The following is a 10,075-nucleotide window of genomic DNA, read 5'->3' on the forward strand; positions in this document are numbered from 1 at the left end:
AAACTGTTGTAATTCCTACACCGGTCACCTGATTTAGATGTAAATACCCTCAAATTAAAGCTGACAGTCTGCAGTTAAAGCACATCTTGTTCGTTTCATTTCAAATCCATTGTGGTGGTGTATAGAGCCAAAAATGTTAGAATTGTGTCCATGTCCCAATATTTATGGACCTGACTGTATTACAGCAGTTCCCAGGGCACTCCTGCCGCCCCTTGTCCCGGTCCTGGCTGATTGTTTGACAGTCACCGGCCCTCTGCTCACTGAAGACGGAGGCCTGAGCGATCAGCAGTGTTTGATCACTCAGTTCTCAGTCTTAGAGGAGGTGCGGGACAGATGCAGCATCCACCTAGATGAGTACAGTTGTTTGTTATTCTACATTCCTGATTTTCTCTTTTAACCCTTCGCTTACTCTAACTTCTTCTCCCTTCAGATATTATTTTCCTGATGATTTTCTTTTTTTTTTACTTTTATTTGTTTTGTCAATTGAGTGACTTTAAAAAAAAAAAAAGTGCAAGGTTGCAAAAAAAACCTCGGTATTTCTTTTGCCGCTTTGCAATGCTTTGTACCGGAATAATCATTTTACTGTTGTTTCAAACAGGACAAATAACAAAATAAAATGTTATTTATTGTAAAACTATTTTTTAAAACTTACACTGGGAAAAAAAGTGTATTTTTAATTTTTTTTTTTTTTTACTTTTTTTGCCTAAGATCTTAGAGATTTCAAGAAAGAAATTTCAAGAAAGAAATCCATGTTTGTCCTTAAAGAATAAGTTCACCTTATCACCATGTTACATGTTAAACCCGTGTGTAGGGTGGAACACGTGTCACCTGACCGCACTCCCCTCAACCCCAAGACAGTGAGCCGGGGACCTTCTCCCCCCTCCCCCCACACTATCACAATTCAGAACCAAACAAAAACGTAAACTTATGAAACGCCCTCCTTCTACGCCAACTCCCCCTTCGCGGCACAGCGCCCCCCCCTGAAATATCAAAGCAAACCAGCAGCTACAAATATTGTATTGTGGAAAGTATTTGGGGTTAATACCTGAAATTAGAGTATACCAGCATTGTCCTGAAACTACAGTATACGGGGGCCGGCCCATCTGTCAGAGCACAAAGGAGCAAATACTACATTGTAACATGTCCTCCCTCTGTATTATACACACTACTGCAATGTAACATGTCCCCCCTGTATTATACACACTGCTACAATGTAACATGTCCTCCCTCTGTATTATACACACTACTACAATGTAACACGTCCTCCCTCTGTATTATACACACTACTACAATGTAACATGTCCTCCCTCTGTATTATACACACTGATACAATGTAACATGTCCTCCCTCTGTATTATATACACTGCTACAATGTAACATGTCCCCCCTGTATTATACACACTGCTACAATGTAACATGTCCTCCCTCTGTATTATACACACTGCTACAATGTAACATGTCCTCCCTCTGTATTATACACACTGCTACAATGTAACATGTCCTCCCTCTGTATTATACACACTGCTACAATGTAACACGTCCTCCCTCTGTATTATACACACTGCTACAATGTAACATGTCCTCCCTCTGTATTATACACACTACTACAATGTAACATGTCCTCCCTCTGTATTATACACACTACTACAATGTAACACGTCCTCCCTCTGTATTATACACACCACTACAATGTAACATGTTCTCCCTGTATTATACACACTGATACAATGTAACATGTCCTCCCTGTATTATACACACTGCTACAATGTAACACGTCCTCCCTCTGTATTATATACACTACTACAATGTAACACGTCCACCCTCTGTATTATACACACTGCTACAATGTAACATGTCCCCCCTGTATTATACACACTGCTACAATGTAACATGTCCTCCCTCTGTATTACACACACTACTACAATGTAACACGTCCTCCCTCTGTATTATACACACCGCTACAATGTAACACGTCCTCCCTCTGTATTATACACACCACTACAATGTAACACGTCCTCCCTCTGTATTATACACACTACTACAATGTAACACGTCCTCCCTCTGTATTATACACACCGCTACAATGTAACATGTCCTCCCTCTGTATTATACACACCGCTACAATGTAACATGTCCCCCCTGTATTATACACACCGCTACAATGTAACATGTCCTCCCTGTATTATACACACCGCTACAATGTAACATGTCCTCCCTCTGTATTATACACACCGCTACAATGTAACATGTCCTCCCTCTGTATTATACACACTGCTACAATGTAACATGTCCTCCCTCTGTATTATACAAACTGCTACAATGTACCATTTCCTCCCTCTGTATTATACACACCGCTACAATGTAACATTTCCTGCCTCTGTATTATACACACTACTACAATGTAACATTTCCTCCCTCTGTATTATACACACTGCTACAATGTAACATTCCCTCCCTCTGTATTATACACACCGCTACAATGTAACATTTCCCTCTCTCTGTATTATACACACTACTACAATGTAACATTCCCTCTCTCTGTATTATACACACTACTACAATGTAACATTTCCATCCCCTGTATAATACATGTCAGTCACATGGACAGGAGCTGATATTCAGCGTTGCATATCCCGACTTACCTCCCGTGTAGTCTGTGGTCGGGTTGCCTTTTGCTGGAGATTGTCTTCCTTGTAGAATAATATTGAGGCGTCGCCCAACTCTGTACAAAGTGAAAGGAGACGCGGCCCTTCCAGAAAACCTGCCGAGCTGCTATATGAAGGGACGTCCTACTCCGAGGACACAAGTTCTGTAATGTGCTTTATGTAACCGAGAATCCAGGACCATGGATGGCTGGAGCTGTAGGGCCTGGAGCTGTAGGGCGCTCGAGCTGTAGGGCCTGGAGCTGTAGGGCGCTGGAGCTGTAGGGCCTGGAGCTGTAGGGCGCTGGAGCTGTAGGGCCTGGAGCTGTAGAGCGCTGGAGCTGTAGGGCCTGGAGCTGTAGAGCGCTGGAGCTGTAGGGCCCTGGAGCTGTAGGGCCTGGGGCTGTAGGGCACTGGGGCTGTAGGGCGCTGAAGCTGTAGGGCGCTGAAGCTGTAGGGCCTGGACATTATCGGAACAGAAAGGGTTTAGGACTGACCATTCGAGCACTAGGGCACTGCTCGAGGGCCCGAGTTCAGTAGGGGACCCCATGAGATGCCTCTGGTACCTTTCATTGGCGTTTTCTTAGGCTTTTTTGGGTGTGGGCAAGGACACAGGGGCCCCATGATCCCCTATTGCCCGGGGACCCCATGAGTTGTCAGTCCGCCCCTGGCTGGGAGAGAACTATTGGCTGCCATCCTGTCCCGCCATCTCATAGATGTCACTTTGTTTTCCTCCGGAAGGAATTATAGGTCTATGGTATTTATCCGGTTGTTTGATCCGAAGCCAGCCTGTTCACAGTTCGGTGGATCTGCGAATGAACCGGTCATATCTTGTTTTTGGTGAATGACTAAAAAGGGGTACTTTTCCAGTCTGCTGGTCCATGGGTGCCCTAACCCTCCCCCCATGGCCTACTGAGTAAAAGTCAACAAACTCCTATTTGTTTTTTACATCTAACAGTGACCGACTCCCGTAGGCAACCATTAGTCCACTATGCTAGTCAGAAGAAACAAGGATAATACAAATGGACGTTCTAGGCACAGAGACTACATACACGTGTCAATAAAATCAGTATTGCTTTATTTAACATTACGTCACATATAAACCATAGTGTTAAAGACTTGTTCAGTGATATCCTCACAATGAATGTCCCAAAGCCCACCATATAATAGAAGGAACACAACCAGTGATGAGGCATGGAAAGACCACCAGGATGATCCTATGGGGGGGGGGGTGAGGGACATTCTAGCGCTGGAGAGTTTGCCCGACATGTTTTACGACAGCTTCCTCAATGGCTAATTGTATATCTAAAAGAGATACAAAGACTTAAATAAACACAACAAAACAAAAGATAATACAGACATAATACAGGGCTTATAAAGTATGTAATACACTTACATAAAATATCATTATGCACCAGACAGTCACGGCCTCTCCAGTCATTGAGAGAAGGCCTCCAATGGGGTGGAAAACAGGTTCTTTATGGCCCCTCATTATTCCCTTGTATTTGGAATTCAGCCATTTGAGGTACTTTTGGTTGCTGGCCTGCCATGCCTTTTTGCGCCCCCATACCTGGCCCCCTGAATGGTTTCCGCCCCATTGGGTACTATTGCGCAACATGTTGGACAAACTGCAGCACTAAAATGTCCCTCACCCCCCTATAGGATCATCCAGGTGGTCTTTCCATGCCTCATCACTGGTTGTGTTCCTTCTGTTACAGTGAGGAACAGAAGTATTTGAACCCCCTGCGATTTTGCAAGTTCTCCCACTTAGAAATCATGGAGGGGTCTGAAATTCACATTGTAGGTGTATTCCCACTCTGAGAGACAGAATTAAAAAAAAAAAAAAAAAAAAAAATCAGGAAATCACATAGTATGATTTTTAAAGAATTTATTTGTCTTGCACTGCTGAACATACAGTTGTGTTCAAAATAATAGCAGTGTGTTGAAAAAAGTGAATTAAGCTCAAAATCCTTCTAATAGCTTTTATTTCCATCCACACAAATGCATTGGGAACACGACACATTCTATTCCAAATCACAACATGAAGAAAAATACATCAAATTTGTGTTGTTCCTCTAAACAAAAATGGAAGAAAAGTGAATATTAGACGGTTCAAAAAAATGGCCGTGTTTGTATTCTTCTTTACAAACTCCAACATTCACTATATAAACTGAGAAATGTTTGAAGATTTTGCTTTCCTTTGAATGACTTCATGAATATTTGGTTGTAGTCGCACTGTTTCTGAGAACTGCTGTACATCTGTGTTGCATGGAGTCCCCCAACTTCTGGCCCCTGTGATCAGGTATTCCAGCCCAGGATGATTGGACCACATTCCACAGTTCTTCTCTATTTCTTGGTTTTGCCTCAGAAACGGCATTTTTGATGTCACCCCACAAGTTTTCTATTGGATGAAGATCCGGGGATTGGGCTGGCCACTCCATAACGTCCATCTTGTTGGTCTGGAACCAAGATGTTGCACTTTAACTGGTGTGTTTGGGATCATTGTTTCGTTGAAACACCCATTTCAAGGGCATTTCCTCTTCAGCATAAGGCAGCATGACCTCTTCAAGTATTCTGATGGATTCAAACTGATCCATGATCCCTGGTATGCGATAAATAGGCCCAACACCGTAGTATGAGAAACATCCCCATTAGAGATGAGCGAATTATTCAAAAATTCGATTCGGCTGATTCGCCGAATTTCAGGAAGAAATTCGATTCGATGCGAATTTATTCGCTACGAAGTTAACTTATAAAAAGGGTTTCTAGGCTTCAGAGAGCCTTTAAATTAGTGCAGAACACTGTACCTTTAATTTAAATGCCCTTGGAGATGAGGAAGGAGAAGGAGAAGGTTGAGAAGAAGGAGAAGGAGAAGGTTGAGAAGAAGGAGAAGGATGAGAAGAAGGAGAAGGATGAGAAGAAGGAGAAGGATGAGAAGAAGGAGAAGGAGAAGGATGAGAAGGAGAAGGATGAGAAGAAGGAGAAGGAGAAGGATGAGAAGATGGAGAAGGAGAAGGATGAGAAGAAGGAGAAGGAGAAGGATGAGAAGAAGGAGAAGGAGAAGGATGAGAAGAAGGAGAAGGAGAAGGATGAGAAGAAGGAGAAGGAGAAGGATGAGAAGAAGGAGAAGGAGAAGGATGAGAAGAAGGAGAAGGAGAAGGATGAGAAGAAGGAGAAGGAGAAGGATGAGAAGGAGAAGGAGAAGGATGAGAAGAAGGAGAAGGATGAGAAGGAGAAGGAGAAGGATGAGAAGAAGGAGAAGGAGAAGGATGAGAAGAAGGAGAAGGAGAAGGATGAGAAGAAGGAGAAGGATGAGAAGAAGGATGAGAAGAAGGATGAGAAGAAGGAGAAGGATGAGAAGAAGGATGAGAAGAAGGATGAGAAGGAGAAGGATGAGAAGAAGGAGAAGGAGAAGGATGAGAAGAAGGAGAAGGATGAGAAGAAGGAGAAGGATGAGAAGAAGGAGAAGGAGAAGGATGAGAAAAAGGAGAAGGATGAGAAGAAGGAGAAGGATGAGAAGAAGAAGAAGGATGAGAAGAAGGAGAAGAAGGAGAAGGATGAGAAGAAGAAGGAGAAGGATGAGAAGAAGAAGGAGGATGAGAAGAAGAAGGAGGATGAGAAGAAGGAGAAGGATGAGAAGAAGGAGAAGGATGAGAAGAAGGAGAAGGATGAGAAGAAGAAGAAGGATGAGAAGAAGAAGAAGGATGAGAAGAAGAAGAAGGATGAGAAGAAGAAGAAGGATGAGAAGAAGAAGAAGGATGAGAAGAAGAAGAAGGATGAGAAGAAGAAGAAGGATGAGAAGAAGAAGAAGGATGAGAAGAAGAAGGATGAGAAGAAGGAGAATTCCAAGCCGGCAAAAAGTGTATCTGCAGAGCTCCGCTATTTCTTAGGCTATTTCTGACAGTTCTGTGACATTCACTCCATACAGCGGTTGAAACATTGTATCTATTTGTTTCCATAAATGGATCCATTTATGGAAACAAATAGATTAAATGTTTCAACAGCTGTATGGAGTGAATGTCACAGAACTGTCAGAAATAGAGGAGCTCTGCAGATACACTTTTTGCCGGCTTAAAATTATTCTTATTTTCATCCTACTTCTTCTTCTTCTTCATCCTCATCCTCATCCTCTTCTTCTGAGGATGAGGATGAGGATGAATAATAAGAAGAAGAAGTAGGATGAAAATAAGAATAATTCCAAGCCGGCAAAAAGTGTATCTGCAGAGCTCCTCTAAGTGTATCTGCAGAATAGAGGAGCTCTGCAGATACACTTTTTGCCAGCTTGGAATTATTCTTATTTTCATCCTACTTCTTCTTCTTCTTCATCCTCAGAAGAAGAAGAAGAGGATGAGGATGAGGATGAAGAGGAAGAAGAAGAAGAAGAAGAAGAAAAAGAAGAAGTAGGATGAAAATAAGAATAATTCCAAGCCGGCAAAAAGTGTATCTGCAGAGCTCCTCTATTCTGCAGATACACTTAGAGGAGCTCTGCAGATACACTTTTTGCCGGCTTGGAATTATTCTTATTTTCATCCTACTTCTTCTTCTTCTTCATCCTCATCCTCTTCTTCTTCTTCTGAGGATGAGGATGAAGAAGAAGTAGGATGAAAATAAGAATTCCAAACCGGCAAAAAGTGTATGTGCAGAGTTCCTCTATTTCTGACAGTTCTCTGACAGCTCCTTCACATGTACAGCGGTTGAAACATCTGTTTCCGAATAAAAACATCTGTATCCTAAATGGAAACAAATAGATACAATGTTTCAACCGCTGTACATGTGTTCCTTCTGTCAGAGAACTGTCAGAAATAGCGGAGCTCTCTGCAGGGACACTTTTGCCGGCTGATCGGGAAAAATCCGATTCGCGCACCCGAAGTAGGCAAATATTCGGATTCGACGCGAATCAAATTTTTCCTGAAATTTGTATCGAATTCCGGTTCGCCTGGTTCGATTCGCTCATCTCTAATCCCCATATCATGATGCTTGCACCACCATGCTTCACTATCCTCACAGTGTACTGTGGCTTGAATTCAGTGTTTGGGGGTCGTCTGACAAACTGTCTCCGCCCACTAGACCCAAAAAGAACAATCTTACTTTCACCAGTCCACAAAATGTTGCACCATTTCTCTTTAGGCCAGTCAATGTGCTCTTTGGCAGATTGTAACCTCTTCAGCACACGTCTTTCCCCCAACAGTGGGACTTTGCGGGGACTTCTTGCAGATAGCTTGGCTTCACATCGGCGTCTTCTAATTGTAACAGTCCTCACAGGGAACGTCACACCTTCTTTCATCTTCCTGGAGCTGATTGTTGGCTGAGTCCGCCCCATTTTGGCTATTCTTCTATACATTCCAATGGTAGTTTTTGGCTTTCTTTCACGTCTTTCGGGTTTTGGTTGCCATTTTAAAGCATTTGTGATCATTTTAGCTGAGCAGCCGATCATTTTCTGCACTTCTTTATATGTTTTCCTCTCTCCAATCAACTTTTTAATCAAGGTACGCTGTTTTTCTGAACAATGTCTGGAACGACCCATTTTCCTCCTAATTTCAGAGAGAAATGCACTGTAACCAGCGAGTACAACATTTGCTGCCTTCCTTCCTTAAATAAGGGCAGTCATTGCCACCAGTTCTTCAAAGAATGAATGACCTCACTAATAGAACTCCACACTGCTATTATTTTGAACACGCCCCTTTCAATGAGTGATTCAATGACACAGAATCAGCAGCATGCATGTCATGACTGTTGGGTCTGTTGGATTTTTATTACTCTACTACACCTGCTAGGAAATTTTTTGCCATGTAGAAATATAATTTCTACCAAAAACAGAGATTGATCCGGTTAGTGATGTCTGACTGCTATTATTTTGAACATAACTGTAAGTATTTGAACACCTAAGAAACAGCAAGAATTCTGGCTCTCAAAGACCTGTTACTGCGCCTTTAAAAAGTCCACCTCTACTCCACTCAATCTAACTTAGTAGTACCTGTCTGAGCTCTTTAAAGACACCTGTCCACCCCACAGTCAGTCAGACGCCAACTACTACCATGGGCAAGACCAAAGAGCTGTCAAAAGACACCAGAGACAAAATGGTGAACCTCCACAAGGCTGGAAAGAGCTATGGGGCAATTGCCAAGCAGCTTGGTGAAAATAGATCAACTGTTGGAGCAATTGTTAGAAAATGGAAGAGGCTAAAGACGACTGTCAGTCTCCCTCGGACTGGGGCTCCATGCAAGATGTCACCTCGTGGGGTATCACTGATGATAAGAAAGGTGAGGAATCAGCCCAGAACTACAAGGGAGGAGCTGGTCAATGACATGAAGAGAGCTGGGACCAGAATTTCAAAGGTCACTGTCGGTAGAACACTACGCCATCATGGTTTCAGTTCATGCATTGAACGGGAGGTTCCCCTGCTCAAGTCATCACATGTCCAGGCCCGTCTGAAGGTTCCCAATGACCATCTGGATGATCCAGAGGAGGGATGGGAGAAAGTCATGTGGTCAGATGAGACCAAAGTAGAACTTTTTGGTCTAAACTTCACTCGTCGTGTTTGGAGGAAAAAGAAGAATGAGTTGGATCCCAAGAACACCATTCCTACTGTGTAGCATGGGGGTGGTAACATCATGCTTTGGGGGTGCTTTTCTGCGAAGGGGACATGACGACTGCACTGTATTAAGGAGAGGATGAATGGGGCCATTTATTGTGAGATTTTCAGCAACAACCTCCTTCCCTCAGTCAGAGCATTGAAGATGGGTTGTGGCTGGGTCTTCCAACATGACAACGACCCGAAGCACACAGCCAGGAGAACCAAGGAGTGGCTCCGTAAGAAGCATATCAAGGTTCTGGAGTGGCCTAGCCAGTCTCCAGACCTAAATCCAATAGAACATCTTTGGAGGGAGCTGAAACTCCGTGTTGCTCAGTGACAGCCCCGAAACCTGACAGATCTAGAGGAGATCGGTGTGGAGGAGTCGGCCAAAATCCCTGTTGCAGTGCAAACCTGGTCAAGAACTACAGGAAACGTCTGACCTCTGTAATTGCAAACAAAGGCTTCTGTGCCAAATATTAACACGGATCTTCTCAGGGGTTCAAATACTTCTGTTCAGCAGTGCGAGACAAATACATTCTTTACAAATCATACAATGGGATTTCCTGAATTTTTTTTTTTAAGTCTGTCTCTCAGAGTGGGAATGCGACTACAATGTGAATGTCAGACCCCTCCATGATTTCTAAGTGGGAGAACTTGCAAAATCGCAGGGGGTTCAAATACTTCTGTTCCTCACTGTATATGGTGGGCTTTGGGACATTCATTGTGAGGATATCACTGAACAAGTCTTTTAACACTATGGTTTATATGTGACATAATGTTAAATAAAGCAATACTAATTTTTATTAACACGTGTATGTAGTCTCTGTGCCTATAAAGTCCATTTGTATTATCCTTGTTT

The 10,075-nt window shown here is 43.0% G+C and overlaps 1 protein-coding gene across 1 annotated transcript in view; it reads right to left on the minus strand.

Annotated features, from left to right (window-relative positions):
• LOC149457608 (uncharacterized) overlaps positions 1-2,795 on the minus strand; it is a 51,050-nt gene extending 48,255 nt beyond the window's left edge. The window contains exon 1 of the mRNA XM_089683461.1: positions 2,643-2,795. The gene's annotated coding sequence lies outside the window, so the exon portion shown is untranslated. The remainder of the gene's footprint in view (positions 1-2,642) is intronic.
• Positions 2,796-10,075: the final 7,280 nt, after the last annotated feature.

Source organism: Staurois parvus, unplaced genomic scaffold (assembly GCF_062004578.1).
Source record: "Staurois parvus isolate SC_StPar_1 unplaced genomic scaffold, SC_StPar_1.0 ptg000311l, whole genome shotgun sequence".
NCBI classification, from domain to species: Eukaryota; Metazoa; Chordata; class Amphibia; order Anura; family Ranidae; genus Staurois; species Staurois parvus.